This window comes from Nicotiana tomentosiformis, chromosome 8 (genome assembly GCF_000390325.3).
Source record: "Nicotiana tomentosiformis chromosome 8, ASM39032v3, whole genome shotgun sequence".
NCBI lineage: Eukaryota > Viridiplantae > Streptophyta > Magnoliopsida > Solanales > Solanaceae > Nicotiana > Nicotiana tomentosiformis.
The window spans coordinates 67,210,517-67,228,482 of record NC_090819.1 but is presented as its reverse complement, the minus strand read 5'-3'; the positions used below and the strand labels follow the sequence as shown (position 1 = coordinate 67,228,482).

At 40.0% G+C, this 17,966-nt stretch overlaps 1 long non-coding RNA gene across 2 annotated transcripts; it reads right to left on the bottom strand.

The window, feature by feature from the left end:
* Positions 1-8,124: 8,124 nt before the first annotated feature.
* On the bottom strand, positions 8,125-14,745 carry LOC138896883 (uncharacterized). Of its 2 annotated transcripts, none has more exons than XR_011410387.1 (3): positions 14,635-14,745; positions 14,503-14,553; positions 8,125-8,715 (listed from the first exon to the last, which is right to left on the bottom strand). It is a non-coding gene; the product is annotated as an uncharacterized lncRNA (long non-coding RNA). The 2 variants fall into 2 exon arrangements; XR_011410388.1 differs by lacking the exon at positions 8,125-8,715 and adding an exon at positions 11,701-11,898.
* Between the last annotated feature and the right edge of the window lie 3,221 nt (positions 14,746-17,966).

Sequence of the window (17,966 nt, the reverse complement as noted above, 5' to 3'; positions counted from 1 at the left end):
TTACTGTAAATCATGCTAGATACCATGTCTAGGCCTTATGCCAGTATTGTTTGGACCCTTAGAAGTCGTTTCTTGCTGTCCTCTCACTACTTTAGTTGATATCTCATACTCAGACATGTTCATGCATTCTCACATCATAGCTTAGTCTCTTTTATTCTATTTGTTGCATCATGTTAATGTTGTTTGGGCTGATTTCTTTGATTTCTGAGAGCCCGAAAGACTGGAGAGGTGTATGACTGAGTGAGGCCGAGGGACTGTTTGTGAGGTATTGTACCTTAGCACGTGAGTTGTCCGTGCATATTCTGATATGATATTATAGCATGTGAGTTATCCGTGTAGCACGTGAGTTGTCCGTGCAGATTATAGTGATTGGGCTGTAGGAGCCCCTCCGGAGTCTGAACACCTCTAGTAAGCGTAGGTACCTACTGAGTGTGAGTGCCAAGTTCTGAGCAATTGTGAGGCATGAGTGATGGTGAGGCATGAGTGAATGTGAGGTTGGAGTAATTTGGAGGACTGAGTGATGTTAGCCCGAGGGGCAGTATATCATTTCATCATCCATGCTCATAGTTGCTTTGAGTCCTTGTTTGAGAACTGTTGAAAGATATTTATAATTGATTTACTTGAACTTGATTTAAACAAGCTGATTTGACTTAAACTCTGGTTACAAAGCATGCCGCACTTTGCTAAATTTTTGTGATATGAACGGTACTTGCATTTAGCTCGTCACTACTTCTCAGCCATTATTTATTTTTGTTACTTACTGAGTTGGTGTACTCACATTACTCCCTGCACCTTGTGTGCAGATCCAGGTATTTTTGATCACGGTAGCGGCTGCTGATATTCCTGTAGCTGATCATTGAAGTTAGCAAGGTAGCTGTCTGGCGGTCGCAACCCTGTTTTCTCCTTCTTTATGTCCCCCTTAGTTGTATTTTGGATTTTTCCTAGACTATGTTAGTCTTATTATTCTCGGACCAGTTTTTAGTAGTCGCTCATGACTCAGTGATACCCCGATGTTTGGGGCTTTTCATTCCGCATTTCTATTTTTGAGTTCAACCCTTGTTTCCTTTAAGAAATTCTGCTATACAAGACGCATTTTTGGCATATCTTTGAATGAATTGTTGTAGTATTGTGGGAGTCGGCTAGCCTAGTACCATCGATAGGCGCCATCACGACAGGTTTGAGTCTAGGGTCATGACAAGTTGGTATTAGAGCCTAGGTTACATAGGTCTCATGAGTCATGAGCGGGTTTAGTAGAGTCTTGCGGATCGGTACGGAGACATCTGTACTTATCTTCGAGATGCTATAGAACCTTTAGGAACAAATCCACATTCTTGAATTCTTGTCGTGCTAATCTGTTGATTCTGGTAACTAAACATATGTTGTTTCATTCTCTCACAGATAGTGAGGACTCGTACTGCCGGACAGGATGGACATCCACTAGTACCACTAGCCAGGGCTGCGAGAGGCCGAGGTCGCGGTAGAGGCCGTGGTAGGGGCAGAGGTACAGCCCGCACAGCAACTGGGGCAGTATATGTAGACCCACCAGTTGCCCCGGATAAGGATCAGATCCCAGTTATTGATGCATCAGCTCAGGCACCACCTATGCCTATTGTGATTCCATGCCTTTAGGAGGCCCTAGCTCAGATTCTGACATCGTGTACCGGCCTTGCTCAGGCGGTCTCTATCTCGACGGCCGCAACCACTTCTCAAGCCTGGGGAGGCACTTAAAATCCCGCCACTCGCACACCCGAGCAGGTTGTTCAGGGACTCCAGACACAGGGGCACCACCAGCCCAGCCGGTTACAGCTGCTCAAGACTATGTGGTTCCTCCTATGCCTGAGGATGATCAACGTAGGTTGGAGAGGTTTGGGAGTCTCTAGCCTCCACCTTTCAGTGGCATAGAGAGAGAGGATGCTCAGGACTTCTTGGACAGGTGTAAGAGGATACTCCGTACAGCTGGTATTCTGGAGACTTGTGGGGTCTTATTCATTACTTTTCAGTTTTCTGGGGCTGCACTCAGATAATGGGAGACTTTCGAGAGGCGTAGGCCTGTTGGCGCAGCACCCCTTACTTGGCAGCACTTCTCCGTAGTATTTTTTGGAGAAGTTCTGCCTCAATCCCGCAGAAAGGAGCTGCGTAGACAGTTTGAGCAACTTCACCAGGGTGATATGTCTGTGACGCAGTATGAGATGCGATTCTCGGAGTTGGCCCGTCATACTATCTGGTTGGTTCCCACAAATAGGGAGAGGATCATGAGGTTTATAGATGGTCTCACTTTTCAATTGCGATTGATTATGACCAGAGATAGGGTGTCTGGTGCTACTTTTGATAAGGTTATCGACATTGCTCGGCAGATTGAGATGGTTCGCGGTCAGGAGAGGATTGAGAGGGAGGCCAAAAGGCCTCGAGGACCGGGAGGATTTAGTGGTGCTCCTTATGGGGGTCAGTTCCAGCACGGCAGAGGTCGTCCATTAAGGCATGCTCAGCCAGCCTGCCCAGTTCACCGTGGTACATCATCTGGCCATGGTTCTCACAGTTCTTATCAGGGCCACTCAACACTCAGTGCCCTTCCAGCCCAGAGTTCGTCTCGTGCTCCATCAGTTCAGGGCTCCTCTATGCTAGGTTCTTCTACCAGTTATCCCGGTGCTCGGGGCTTCCTTCAGTCCCCGCCACCAGCACTAGGGAGTTATTTGAGTATGGGGAGTTTGGGCATGTGTGGAGGTAGTGTCCTCGTCGTCATGGAGGTCTATCTCAGCAGAGGAGTCAGCCTTCGACTTCAGCACCAGTTACTTCACCACCCACCTAGTCAGCTCGGGTGGAGGTCAGTCAGCTAGGGGTCGCCCTAGAGGGGGAGGCAGATCAGGGGGTGGCCGGGCCCATTTCTATGCCCTCCCTGCCAGACCAGATGCTATTGCTTTAGATGCTGTAATTACAGGCATTGTCTCAGTTTGTCACATAGATGCCTCTATATTATTTGACCCTAGTTCCACTTATTCATATGTTTCCCCATATTTCTTTCATTTTTTGGATATGCCAAGTGAGTCTCTAGTCTCGTCTATTCATGTATCTATTCCGGTAGGCAATACTATTATTGTGGACTGCGTGTATCGGTTATGTGTGGTGTTAACTGGGGGTCTGAAGACCCGAATGGACCTTTTGTTGCTCCGTATGGTTGACTTTGATGTGATATTGGGTATGGATTGGTTATCTCCATGTCATGTTGTTCTAGATTGTCACGTTTAGACCGTGATGTTGGCGATGCCGGGATTTTTGAGGGTTGAGTGGAGCGATTCTATAGATTATGTACCTAGTAGGGTAATTTCATATTTGAAGGCTCAACGTATGGTTGAGAATGGTTGCCTATCTTATTTGGCGTTTATTAGGGATGTTAATGTAGAGACTCCTGCCATTGATTCTGTTCCGGTGGTACGTGAGTTTTTAGATGTGTTTCCTGCAGACCTGTCGGGCATGCCACCTGACAGGGATATTTACTTCGGTATTGATTTGGTGCCGGGAACTCAGCCTATTTCTATTCCACCGTATCGTATGGCACCGGCGGAGTTGAAGGAACAACTTCAGGAACTCCTTGATAAGGGGTTTATTCGGCGTAGTGCGTCACCCTGGGGTGCACCGGTTCTATTTGTAAAAAAGAAGGATGGTTCCATGAGGATATGCATTGATTACAGGCTTTTGAACAAGGTCACAGTCAAGAACAAGTATCCCTTGCCTCGTATTGATTATTTATTTGACCAGCTTCAAGGAGCGAGGGTGTTCTCCAAGATTGATTTGAGGTCCGGGTATCACCAGCTGAAGATTGGGGATTCAGATATTCTTAAGACAACTTTCAGGACCCGATATGGCCATTATAAGTTCTTAGTGATGTCTTTTGGGCTGACCAATGCCCCAGCAGCGTTCATGCATTTGATGAACAGTGTATTCCAGCCCTATTTGGACTCATTCGTTATTGTATTCATTGATGATATCCTAGTGTACTCTCGTAGCCAGGAGGAGCATGCTCAGCATCTGAGGATTGTATTACAGAGATTGGGGGAGGAGAAGCTTTATGTAAAGTTCTCCAACTGAGTTTTGGCTCGGTTCAGTAGCATTCTTGGGGCACGTGTTGTCCAGTGAGGGTATTCAGGTGGATCCGAAGAAGATAGAGGCAGTGCAGAGTTGGCCTAGACCATCCTCAGCCACGAAGATTAAGATCTTCCTTGGTTTGGCGGGCTATTACCGTCGCTTTTGGAGGGATTTTAATCTATTGCATCGCCCTTGACCAAATTGACCCAAAAGGGTGCTCCATTCAGGTGGTCGGATGAATGTGAGAAGAGCTTTCAGAAGCTCAAGACCGCTTTAACCACAACTCCAGTGTTAGTTCTGCCATCAGCTTCAGGTTCTTACACCGTGTATTGTGATGCCTCAAGGGAAGGTATTGAATGTGTTCTGATGCAGGAGGGTAGGGTGATTGCCTATACCTCGCGCCAGTTGAAGACCCATGAGAAGAACTATCCTGTCCACGATCTTGAGTTAACAGCCATTATTCACGCTTTGAAGATTTGGTGTTATTATATGTATGAGGTTAATTGTGAGATCTATACTGATCACCGGAGTTTGCAACATCTGTTTAAGCAGAAGGATTTTAATTTGAGCTAGCGGATATGGTCAGAGCTTCTCAAGGACTATGATATCACTATTTTGTACCATCCGGGGAACGCGAATGTGGTGGTCGATGCCTTGAGTCATTGGGCGGAGAGTTTGGGGAGTTTAGCGTATCTCCTAGCAACAGAGAGACCCTTGGCATTGGATGTTTCAGATTGGATATTTTGGAGCCGAGTCGAGTATTGGCTTGTGTGGTCTCCGGGTCTTCTCTTTATGATCGTGTCAGGAAGCGTCAGTATGATGACCCCCACCTGCTCGTTCTTCAGGACATGGTTCAGCGAGGTGATGCCAGAGATGTGACTATTGGTGATGATGGAGTGTTAAGGATGCAGAGCCGGATATGTGTGCCCAAAGTGGATGGGCTTCGGGATTTGATTCTTGAGGAGGCCCACAGCTCGCGGTACTCCATCCATCCGGGTGCCGCGAAGATATACCAGGATTTGAGACAACACTATTGGTGGAGGCAGATGAAAAAGGATATAGTTGGGTTTGTGGCTCGGTGTCTCAACTGTCAGCAGGTTAAGTATGAACATCAGAGACCGGTGGCTTGCTTCAGAGGTTAGAGATCCCAGGGTGGAAGTGGGAGCGGATCACCATGGACTTCATAGTTGGGCTCCCACGGACTTCGAGGAAGTTCGATGCTATTTGGGTTATTGTGGATCGGCTGACCAAGTCTGCGCACTTCATTCCAGTCCGCACTATTTACTCTTCAGAGCGGTTGGCTGAAATTTACATCCGAGAGATTGTTCGCCTGCATGGTGTCCCAGTTTCCATCATTTCAGATAGGGGCACTCAGTTTACATCGCAGTTTTGGAGGGCCATGCAGCGAGAGTTAGGTACTCAGGTTGAGTTTAGCACAGCTTTTCACCCTCAGACGGACGGGCAGTCCGAGCGCACTATTCAGATATTGGAGGACATGTTACGTGCTTGTGTCATTGACTTTAGGGTTTCATGGGATCAGTTTATGCCGCTCGCGGAGTTAGCATATAATAACAGTTATCAGTCGAGCATTCAGATGGGTCCGTACGAGGCTTTATATGGGAGGATGTGTAGATCTCTAGTAGGATGGTCTGAGCCAGGTAAGGCTAGGCTCTTGGGTACAGACTTGGTCCAGGATGCATTAGATAAGGTGAAATTGATTCAGGAGAGGTTTCGCACGGTGCAGTCTAGGCAGAAGAGCTATGCGGACAGGAAGGTCCGTGATGTGTCTTTTATGGTTGGGGAAAAGGTTTCGCTGAAGGTATCACCCATGAAGGGTATTATGAGGTTTGGGAAGAGGGACAAGTTGATCCTCCGGTTTATTGGACCTTTTGAGGTACTTCAAAGGATAAGGGAGGTGGCTTATAAGCTTGTCTTGCCACCCAGCTTGTCGAGTGTGCATCCAGTGTTTCATGTTTCCATGCTCCGGGAGTATGTTGGCGATCCGTCCCATATTTTGGACTTCAGCGCGGTTCAGTTGGAGGGTGATATGACTTATGACTTAAAATGTTTATGTTTAAAATGTTCACTTAAACTTCAAGATTTGTTTTCTTATTTATTCACCGTTATTCACCGATCAAGCATTCGAGCGATGTAATAAACAATTGAGAATAAATCAAGCATTCGGTCGGTATTCTTATTTCTAATTTTTTGTTTGATTTTTTTGACCATTTTGCTTTTTTCCGACCAATGTCGATCGGAATGCCACGGACGAAATTTGGCAGTTTTATAGTAGTGTAAGTATTTGTGTGCTCTACTGCATTCGTGTTCTCTTAATTATTTCTTAGTTTTCGTAGTAATTTTTGTTATAATAAAAATCACAATCATCTTCCTCAAACCGCTCGAACAATCAACTCGTAAATAGTTTAGTTTAGACATAATTAATCATAAATTCTCGTGGGAACGATACTTTTTTATCACTTTATTACTTGTCGACAGCGTGTACTTGCGTGTGCGTTTGGAGCCAACCAAAAACTCATGCCAACATGCGAATTTAGGATTTGAACTTTGTGAGTTCATAGTGCTAATTAAATGCACTTATCAATGAATTACTCGGTTCTAAATTTAATATTTATACATATTTAATAAATTTTTAATACATATATAATATTTTAAGCTAATGTTACTGAATTCAACTGAACCCTAGCTAATACTATACATCCGCTCCTGCTCACAAACGATCATTCTTTTGTTAAAGATAAGAAACTACTAAGAAGGTGTTTATAATATGGTATTAACTGGCCTTTGAAGTCTTCTCTGATGCCAAAAATAATTGAACCATAGAATGATTTGTTTCTCTTTCTTATCAGCTTTTCATAATTTGTTTTGACTTACCAATAAAATTTAAATATACGATTTGTTAAATTTGCTATTTAAAATTATATTTTTAATATTGGACTGGGCGATAAATCGACTTCACAACAAGCTCCATGTTCGACCAGTTGTTAGAATGGTGTGATAGTAACAAGTATTATATCACAAAAACTCTCAACTCTTTCCATTTTTTCCTACCATAAGGCTAAGTAAAAATATCAAAATCTAATACAAGAAAAGGAGTAATCAATGAAACTCTATCTTGAACATTTTAAATTGAGCAAACCACCCACGACTGTTAGGTCTTGGGTTCGAATTATGCTGGAAGGGAAGTGTGGAAACACTATAGATCCTTCTAATTTGGGAAGGATAAAAAAAATAAAAAATAGCCCGTTTGGCCAAGTTTCTAAAATTAACTTATTTTAAAAAGTTCTTTTTTTTCAAAAGTGCTTTTCAATGAAGCATTTTTGGTGAGACACAATTTGTGTTCGGCTAATTAATTTGAAAAACACATTTGATCATGTAATTAGTAGTTGACCAAGCTTATAAAAAGTACTTTAAGGTGTATTTTTTCAAAAGTGCTTTTGGAAAAAAAATTATTTTTTTCTGTTTTTTTTCTTCTTAACAAAAATACTTTTTTCCTTCTAAAAGATTGGCCGAACATCTTAACTTTAGAAAAAAATATTTTTGACCCAAAAAAAATACTTTTGGCCTTAAAAAACATGGCCAAGCAAACTATAATTCCTGTAATAAACTCGAATATCGAAAGATTTCTGAGAAAAAATAAAAACTACGAAGAAACAAACAAAACAACCAATTGTGTGATCTCAGTGCTCAAGAGAGGTTTCATGAGGCAACATGTATAGTACATGGGAACAAAAACTATGGCAAAAGAGTGGAAATTTGAAAATATAGCTATCACTTTAACTACTTGTTTAAAAGATACTGTGGAAATATACAAAGTGATCCAGAAATGGACTTTAATAAATAAGATGATAACTGGTAGATCCAGCTGTTAAGAGTTCTTAATGTTGTTTAGTCTTTGATTATCAGTCAGACCAATTAAATTGGTCCTTTATATAGCTCCTATACCAATAACTACTTCCCTATGAATGTTACTATAAATACATTGGCTACTGAATCCCATAAAGGCATCACCTCTCCACTGAAAAAACTAAAGTTTATCTCCTTTCTTCTTTCCTTTCAAAGTTTTTGGAGATTTGACTAGCCATATTTGGAAGGTTAGTGCAGGAATTTTCCGGCAAAGTGAGGCTTCACGGTGGCGGCTCCGCCAATGGTCGTTAATATTTGCCACAAATCTTAGTGGCATTGGCCATATTGGTTGTTGCTAATGTAGCATTAGCAGATCCTTATTTATATATTCGTCTCCACCACCTCCAGCAGCATACGAGTACAAGTCACCGCCACCTCCTTCTCCTTCTCCTCCTCCACCACCTTATGTGTACAAATCTCCTCCTCCTCCATCACCTTCTTCCCCGCCACCATATGTTTATAAATTACCTCCACCTCCTTCACCATCACCACCTCTACCATATGTGTATACGTCGCCTCCACCTCCATCGCCTTTACCCCCGCCACCTTATGTGTATAAATCACCGCCTCTTCCTTCGCCATCTTCCCCACCACCGTATGTGTACAAGTCTCCTCCACATCCATCACCATCTCCACCGCCACCTTATTACAAATCATCTCCTCCGCCATCACCATCACCGTCTCCACCATATTATTACATGTCACCACCACCTCTGTCATCATCGCCACCTCCACTATACTACTATAAGTCTCCTCCTCCACCACCACCTCCATATTACTATAAGTCGATGTAACGATCCGATCGGTCATTTTGAGCTCTAGCGTATTGTTTGGCGGTTTAAGGCCTTGAGTAACTTCATTTTAGGTATTATGACTTGTATGTGTGGTCTGAATTGAATTTCGGGAAGTTCAGAGTTCATTTGGAAAGAAAATTCTAATTTCGGAAGCTTTAAGTTAGAAGAATTGACTAAGGTTTGACTTTTGAGTAAATGACCTCGGGATCAGGATTTGAAAATTCTAATAGGTTTGTATGATAATTTCGGACTTGGGCTTATGTTCGGGTTGATTATTCGATCACCCGGGAGCATTTCGGTGTCAATTGGCGAAAGATGAAAATTTGGACGATTGTTGGAAAGTTTGACCGGGAGTGGACGATTTGATGTCAGAGTCGGATTTTGATTTCGAAAGTTAGAGTAGGTCCGTAATGTCAATTATGACTTGTGTACAAAATTTGAGGTCAATCGGACTTGATTTGATAGGTTTGGCGTCGAATGTAGAAGATTGAACTTCCAAAGTTCATTGAGCTTGAATTGGGGTACGATTCGTGGTTTTAGCGTTGTTTGATGTGATTTGGAGGCTTGACTAAGTTCGTATTATATTTTAAGATTGTTAGGTATGTTTGGTCGAGGTCCCGGGGGCCTCGGGTTGATTTCGGATGGTTAACGAATCAAAAGTTGAAGTTGTGAGATTTGCTGAAGACTAGGCTCTACTGGTGTAACCGCACCTGCGGAGCTTTGATTGCAGGTGCGAGAGGAATTCCGCAGGGACTGTGGAGCACAGATGCGGCAGGATATTCGCAGGTACGGACTCACACCGGCGCTTGGAGGGTCGCAGAAGCGAAAGCAGGGGTGATGAGGCTGGTTCGTAGAAGCGGGCTAGTTCATGCAGATGCGCGCCCACAGAAGCGGGGACCTGAACGCAAAAGCGATTGGGCGGCTTAGTGGCCTCAGCAGATACAAAGGGAGGACCGCGAATGCGGTGCTGCAGAAGTGGCTAATGTTGCTGCAGAAGCAAAAATGGGCAGATTATTAAGGGATCGAACTTGGTCTTTTTCCTCATTTTATTTTGGATTTTAGGAGCTCGGTTCATGGGCGATTTTGAGGTGTTTTCATCATGTAACATAAGGTAAGTAATTTTTCACTTATTGTGAGCTAATGTAAGGTTTATTTGTGGATTTAAGGAAGAAAGATTTAGGAAAATTGTAGGATTTTGGCAGAAAACCTAGAATTGATAATTTTGAATTTTGACCACGAAATTGGACATGGAATTAGGAATAAATTATATATTTGAGTTCGTAAGGTTATGGGTAATGTTTATCTTCAAACATTTTCGAAATCCGGGCACTTGGGCCTGAGGGTTGATTTTATAGACTTTTCGAGCGGGTTTGGGAATTAATATAAATTGATCAATTATGGGTATTAGAGTATATTTTGATCGGTTTGAGCATTTATTTGAATAGTTTTGGATCGACGGGCATCAGCTTGAGGTGTTAGAGAGGCTTTGGAGTCGGTTATGGAACTTCAGAGCGAGGTAAGTCTCTTGTCTAATCTTGTAAGGGGGAAACCACCCCTAGGTGATATTTATTGTTATGTGCAATTAGTTGTGAGTGCTACGTACGCACGAGGTGACGAGAGTCCGTACGTAGCTAAAGCATGTTTATGTCCGGGTAGACTTAGGATCTTATCATGTAATATTTAAATTATTTGAACTCATTTTGCCGGCTTGATTAATTGAAGTTATAAATGAAATTGATTTAGAAATAAATATAGGTATACTAGGCGAAGCCTTAATACTTTTAATTGTGGGCGAGTTATTCGAGAAACGCTAAAGATTATATCCATTTTGTACTCATGTACGGTGTTGTAAATACGTGTCTCGTAATTCGATAACTTTCTTTCTCTTCTTATGGAGCGGGCCCAATGCCTCGGCAGTATATAGATGCATCTATGGTTCGTGTCGCTCGATCCTCGACAGTGTACATATTATTCTGGATCGGGTCAAACGACCTTGGCAGAATCGTGCGTTATATCACTAGTAGACCGAATATTCACGAGCTAATCTTCCCACTGATGCCCGACGTCTTATATGGTATTCCTTATTTATTTGAGATTGACACTCGATGTTCTCTGAGCCGTTAAGGTAGAGTACAAGATCCAGAAATTCATGCCCTAAAAGAAGTAATTGGTAGATTATATAATTTGCAGATTTCCCCCATCATTGTCGTATGCTTCATACATGTTTATGTTTTATTATATTGCTTTATTGGATCTTTAGTAAGTGTCGATGTCGACCCTACGTCACTACTTCTTCGGGGTTAGGCTAGATACTTACTGGGTATGCGTTGATTTATATACTCATGATGCACTTCTGCACTAAATATGTAGGATCTGACAGGTTCATTTGATGATCACCTTGGCGCGTAGGCGCACCTGTTGAGGAGACTGTATGTAAGCTGCATTTCAGGCTACACATCGTAGTCCACTGAGTCTCCATTGTATTATTTATTTTATCCTGTCTTATTACATTCGTTTGATGAACACCTTGGCGCGTAGGCGCACCTGTTGAGGAGACTTTATGTGAGCTACATTCCAGGCTGCGTATCGCAGTTCAGCGAGTCTCCATTGTACTATTTATTTTATCCTGTCTTATTATATTCGGGACAGATGTTGTATTATTATTATTATATTCCTTAAAAAATGCTCATACACTGGTGACACCGGGTTTTGAGGGTTCCTATGGGTTGTTCATTATGGTAGTAGTGTAAATTCTATTTCATACGATTTTATTAAGGAAAAATTATGATTTTAAAAATACAAAAAAAATCGGTAATTAAGTTGATCAATCCTTGTTGGCTTGCGTGACGAAAATGTTAGGTGCCATCACGACCTTTAGTGAATTTTGGGTCGTGACAGTCGCCACCTCCACCTTCACCATCACCTCCACCACCATATTATTACAAATCTCCGCTACCACCCTCACCATCACCTCCACCACTATATTATTACAAATCTCCGCCACCACCCTCACCTTTACCACCTCCACCTTATTATTATAAGTCTCCACTGTCACCTTCTCCTTCACCTCCTCCACCATACAACTATAAATCTCCACCACCTTCTTCACCTTCACCTTCACCTCTGTCACCTTATTATTACACGTCTCCGCCTTCTTCATCACCACCACCACTATACTGTTATAAGTCCCCACCACCACCTACTAAGTCACCTCCTCCCTCGTACCATTACAGTTCTCCAGCACTACCAATGAAGTCTCCTCCTCTGCCATATTACTATTCCTCACCGCCACCACCAAAACAATCACCTCCCCCACCATGTCACTACACTTCCCCGCCACCACCAGTTAAATCACTTCCTCCTCCATACTACTACAACTCTCTACCACTACCCAAGAAATCAGCTCCTCTACCGTATTACTACTGTTCTCCACCTCCACCAGTTAAGTCACCTCCAACTCTATACTATTACACCTCTCCATCACCACCAAAAAAGTCTTCTTCCCCCGCCATACTACTACAGTTCACCACCACCACCACCTTCTCATTACTATCCTCCACATAATCAGTTCGTGATTAAGGTTGTCGGAAAGGTCTATTGTTTTAAATGCAATGATTCAAAACACCCAGAAAAGTCTCATGGCTAGAAACATCTGAAAGGTAAAATAGTCTTTATACCTTTGCCCATTTCTTAATTTTCAGAATTCATAAATGTATCGTTTTTATTAGGATCTTAGATCCATCATCTGTTTCTGTTTTTGAAATGTGCAGTTAAAACATTTGTGCGCTGTCACCTTCACTAAATTTCCTTTTCGAAAATTAAGATTGTAAAACATCAAGAAAATTTTATATGGAAGAGATTATAAATATTATTGTGATATGGAGTAAATATTGAAAATGGAGGTACTTAGTTCTTGCTTGGATATGACCAGAGGCGGATTCAGGATTTTGGTAGGATGGGCACATTATTAAGAAGAGGTGGATCCAGAATATAAACTTTACGGGTTCAACCTTTAGTTCTTACGATTGCATACCCATTGCACTCTTGGAATTATAAGTTTAAATTTTTATTTTTTTAAATAGTAATTTTCTTACATCTATATCTATTTTTCATATTGAATATATTGAGATCAGTTGAACTCATTGACTATATGCAAATCATACACTGCTACTAGTTTAATCATATAAAATTTTACAACAACAAAAGAAGAATATGAATTTCAATGTGTGAAAATTTTGAAAGAATTAACCAAACAAAAAAAGAAATAAAAAGAAAAAGTACTTAATTAATACGCAAAAAATAACATCAGACACGCCCATCTCCCACGGGCGTCTACTTCTAGAAAAAAAAGGAAAAAACAACAAGATTGAAATAAGATTTGAACTCACAACCTCACCTAGAGAGGTACACTCAATAACCATTATATCATATAATATTTTGAGTATGAGTGCACATACATATATTTAAATATATTTTAAAAAAATATAATATTACTATACATAATTTATAACGGGGAGCATGGGTTCACATGCCCTATGAAACACCCTAGATACGCCCCTGAGAGTGTATCTCACATGGAGCCGACGAACTGTGTTTTCTTTAGTAATTAGAATAAGAATTTTAAAGTAAAGTTAGAAGAAGGAATAAAGAAGTTTTTATCATGTGATGGAAATGTTAGTTTTATATTATGAATAGGACAAAGTCTTTGCAGGAGGTGGGGAAAATAAGGTTGGGAAATATCTCTATGATCTGTTAGAAGCTCAATTATTTTAGTGTTAATTAATATATTATTTCTTTGTTTTTTCCACATGGATTAGGTGCTATTGTTGAGGTAACTTGTAAGGCTGGTGACAAGAAAATTGTGAGTTATGATACCACTAAGATCAATGGAAAATTCAGCATCACTGTTAAAGGATTTGAATATCGCAAATATGGAGCAAAGGCTTGCAAGGCTAAACTCCACAATGCTCCAAAGGACTCAAAGTGTGACATTCCTACAAACCTCCATTGGGGAATAAAGGGCGCTAACCTCAAAGTGAAGTCAAAGAATTATTATGAAGTTGTACTCTATGCAAAATCATTTGCTTATGGCTCTAAAACACCTTACGCGAAATGCACAAAACCCAAGCCTACACCTGCTCCATACTATTACAAATTTCCTCCACCTCCATTTCCGACATATATTTATAAGTCACCGCCTCCTCCATCACCGTCATATATTTACAAGTCACTACCTCCCCCAACACCGGCATACATTTACAAATCTTCGCCACCACAAACTAATAAGTCTCCACAACTTTCATATTATTGCAAATCTCCACCTCTACCATCACCAGAACCTGCATCTGTATACTATTATAAAATACCACCATCCCCGTCACCATTGTCCCCTCCTCCTTACTATTACAAATTTCCTCAACCACCGTCATCTTCTTCTCCTCCATAGTACCACATGTCATGACTACCCCATCACCGTCACCTCCGCAACCATACTACTACAAGTCTCCTCCTCCACCGTCTCCTTCACCACCCCTACCCACCTATTACAAGTCCCCACCGCCACCGTCTTCATCTCCTCGACCTCCATACTACTATAAATCTCCTCCTCCATCATCGCCTTCTCCTCCTTTACCATACTATTATAAGACACCACCACCACTATCACCATCTCCTCTGCCACTTTATTATTACAAATCTCCACCACCACCATCGCCATCACCTCCACCTCCCTACTATTACAAGTCTTCACCATCACCTCCACCACCTTATTACTACAAATCTCCTCCACCATCCTTGTCACCATCCCTAACCTACTACTACAAGTCTCCACCTCCACCATTACTATCACCCCCACCTCCCTATTACTACCACTCTCCACCTCCACCAGTGAAGTCTCCTCCTCCTCCCTACCACTACAGCTCACCTCCCCCGCCCATAAAGTCACCTCCGCCAGTTTACATTTATGCCTCCTCACCACCTCCGATCCATTACTAAGTTTTCCAAAGTGCTCAGCCAAGCAAGTAATTCTTTGAAATTTGAATTCTTCTTTCCTTGAGAGATCTACTTTATGTTCTACTTATCAATGATCTAAGATTCAAATATTCAATTTCTTTGTCCCATTTTTCAGATTTCAGTTTAAAGAACATAACAAGTGATGGCTTTTTGAGGGGAAGATTCGAGCATCAATGGTACATCGCGCTTAATTTATCGAATGAGTTCTTCATTTATGCAACGGAGAGATTGATCCATGATGACAAATACCAGTTTGCTTCTACTTCAATTGTGGCTTTCTTGCACATTTTTCTCATTGTGTCTTCACGTGGGAGTGGCTTCAAGAACTTAGTTATTCATGGTGTTGTTTCTTCGTAATTTATTGTTGTATAGAGAATTGTCCTCTCTATTTATCCATTTCCTATTAGCTATTCTGAGTTGTTTCATTGTACCTTGTTGTGCTTTGTGCACCAAATCAATAGAAAGATGACTTTTTGGTTCTATTCACTGTCTTCTTTGTTGTTCTCTTTGCAATATATATCTGTATGTATTCACTTATAACATATCAATCTTTTCTATATGAACATATAAACAAACAAAATAGGATTATACTTCATTGTTACTCTTTTTGAGAAATTTTCAAGGCAAAAAAGATAAATGGACCAGATTATAATTCCTCTAAATAAAAGAACTACCCTTACAAAAATATCGAAAGACAAATAATTAATTAAAGGTATTCAATTATAGTTGGGAATTTAGAAGCTTTAACTCTTTGTTACTTTGTATCAAGCACAGCACCCCCGCCCCCCAACCTCCCCGGTTGAAAGGGTGACTCGAACTCACAAGTTTTTGGTTGAAAGTGGAGGGGTGACTCGAACTCACAACCTCTTGGTTGAAAGTGGAGGGTGTTCACCACTAGAGCAACACTTGTCAAAATGTCTATTACGTTGAAGCAAAATGACTATTGTCGAGTTCACCCATTTTTTACTTAGAAAATATTATCGAAAATTATGAAGAATAGTATCTCTTTCAGGATCATTTTTGACTTTATTCACATTATTTGAGTTAAAATAATTTTTAATTTTTTAGATAATCTCTATTGTAAATATGTACTGTGGATACATTTTAGATATCTTGAAAATAACTTTTTAGATACCGCACATACTGCATACATTTTTTTGAACAGGTCATAATCTATTTATCTATATCTATATCTATCTATCTATATCTATATTTATATCTATCTATCTATATCTATATTATTATAAAAGTATGAATACAATGTCGGTTTATAAAAATAACTTTATAATATTAAGCCTAATAACTCATAATAAAAGGACATAACCGAAATTCTAGATATTAGCCTTATAATCCTATTAGTTTTAGGACATAATACTATAGTTAGGAATGCTACATGATTACATTTAGGAATTCTATTAGTATAATTACTATCGGGCTGTCTAAACAATTCAGTATTAAATAATATTGTTATAAACATGAAATATCCAGCTATGAAAAGCATCCGCAATAGATATAGTAGCTTTTTATGTTCTATGAAGACTAAAATATATATCTAAAGAAAAATTCAATATTAAATAATATTGCTATATGTAAGAGTTCACCCAATATCTGAGATTTTGAATACAATAAAGTTTAACCGGATTTATACTTCAAAAAACAAATTAATTCTTCAAAGAGTCAGATCCATATTGGACATATTATCATATATTTAGGACTTTGTCTAACATGTAGGAGTTTGAACACAATTAGAATTTTGAAGTCAACTAAGTTTTGTCCACCTTTAATTTATGAAAATTAGCCAGGACACATACATTGAAATAACTCTTATAAGGAATAATATATAGAATGCATAGTTTGTAGTGGAAGAGAAATTTACTGCCGACGAAGTAAAATTATGAAGGGAATATAAATTGAAATTGATCGGCTTTTATACCATTAAGAATAATAAATAAATCGTCCCTCCAATATTGGTAATGTACTACTTGGAGACTGCAGAGTACTAGAACATATATTAAAGGAATATTAAAAGGTGAAAAAGAACAAGCAACTGATCTTGAAGAGGAAGTCTACTGTTTGGAGGAGGTTGAACTAATTCTAGAGAACTTAACTTTTGAGAAGATACAAATAAAGTAGGATTAGAATTGATTTGTGAATTAGAAATGAGTTAAAATTAAAATAACCTCTCAATGTTATTGAGGAAAATGTCCACATTAAACACATATATCTCCCGAAAGATCGAAGCCACAGCCCGCATGCAATGCCTTTCTGAAAATAAAATACCAAAACAAAAAGAATAAAATAAAAGAAGGGTGGTGAAGGTGAATTGGTGATCAATTAATTATAAGAGAATAAATGATAATACATGTACATTAATTGCAAGGATAACATGGTTGACATATTTAAAAACTAAAAGCCTCTTCCTCCTTATAATGAAAAGTTACAACATGAATACATTTATCTATACAATTATAATTACAGTTCGAAACATTGCTCGAGATAGTAGCAACTCATAAACTATATATGGATAGAAGAGATCAAACGTAAAATTGTCACGACCCAAAATCCAATCACAGGCGTTGTGATGACACATAGTCTTTAAGATTAGGTAAGCCGATTTCAATTACATTTTTAAGACTAAGTAATCAAAACTAACAGCGGAACAAATATGAATATACAACCTCCCAAGACTGGTAGTACAGAGTCACGAACTCTAACTAAATACATGGAATGATTACGAGTACCGAATATACAATACTGTTTGATTACAAATTAACAATACAATGAAATGAAAAGACTCCAAGGGACTGCGACGACCAAGCAGCTCTACCTTGAATCCTTACGATCCCGCTTTAACTCTTCTCAAGTCCGATATCTCCAATACCTGGCCCTGCACAAAAATATGCAGAAGTGTAATATGAGTATACTATGGTCGGTACCCAGTAAGTATCAAGACTAACCTCAGTGGAGTAGAGACGAGATACAGTCAAGACACTCACTAGTCTAATAACATGTGCAATATAATATACAAAATAATAGGAAACAAATAACAATAAGTGTAACATAAAACAACCAGTGATATGCACAACAGACAACAAGAATACCATTAATTTCGCTCAACAATTAATTAATACAATTACACCCAATTAAATCAAGTCC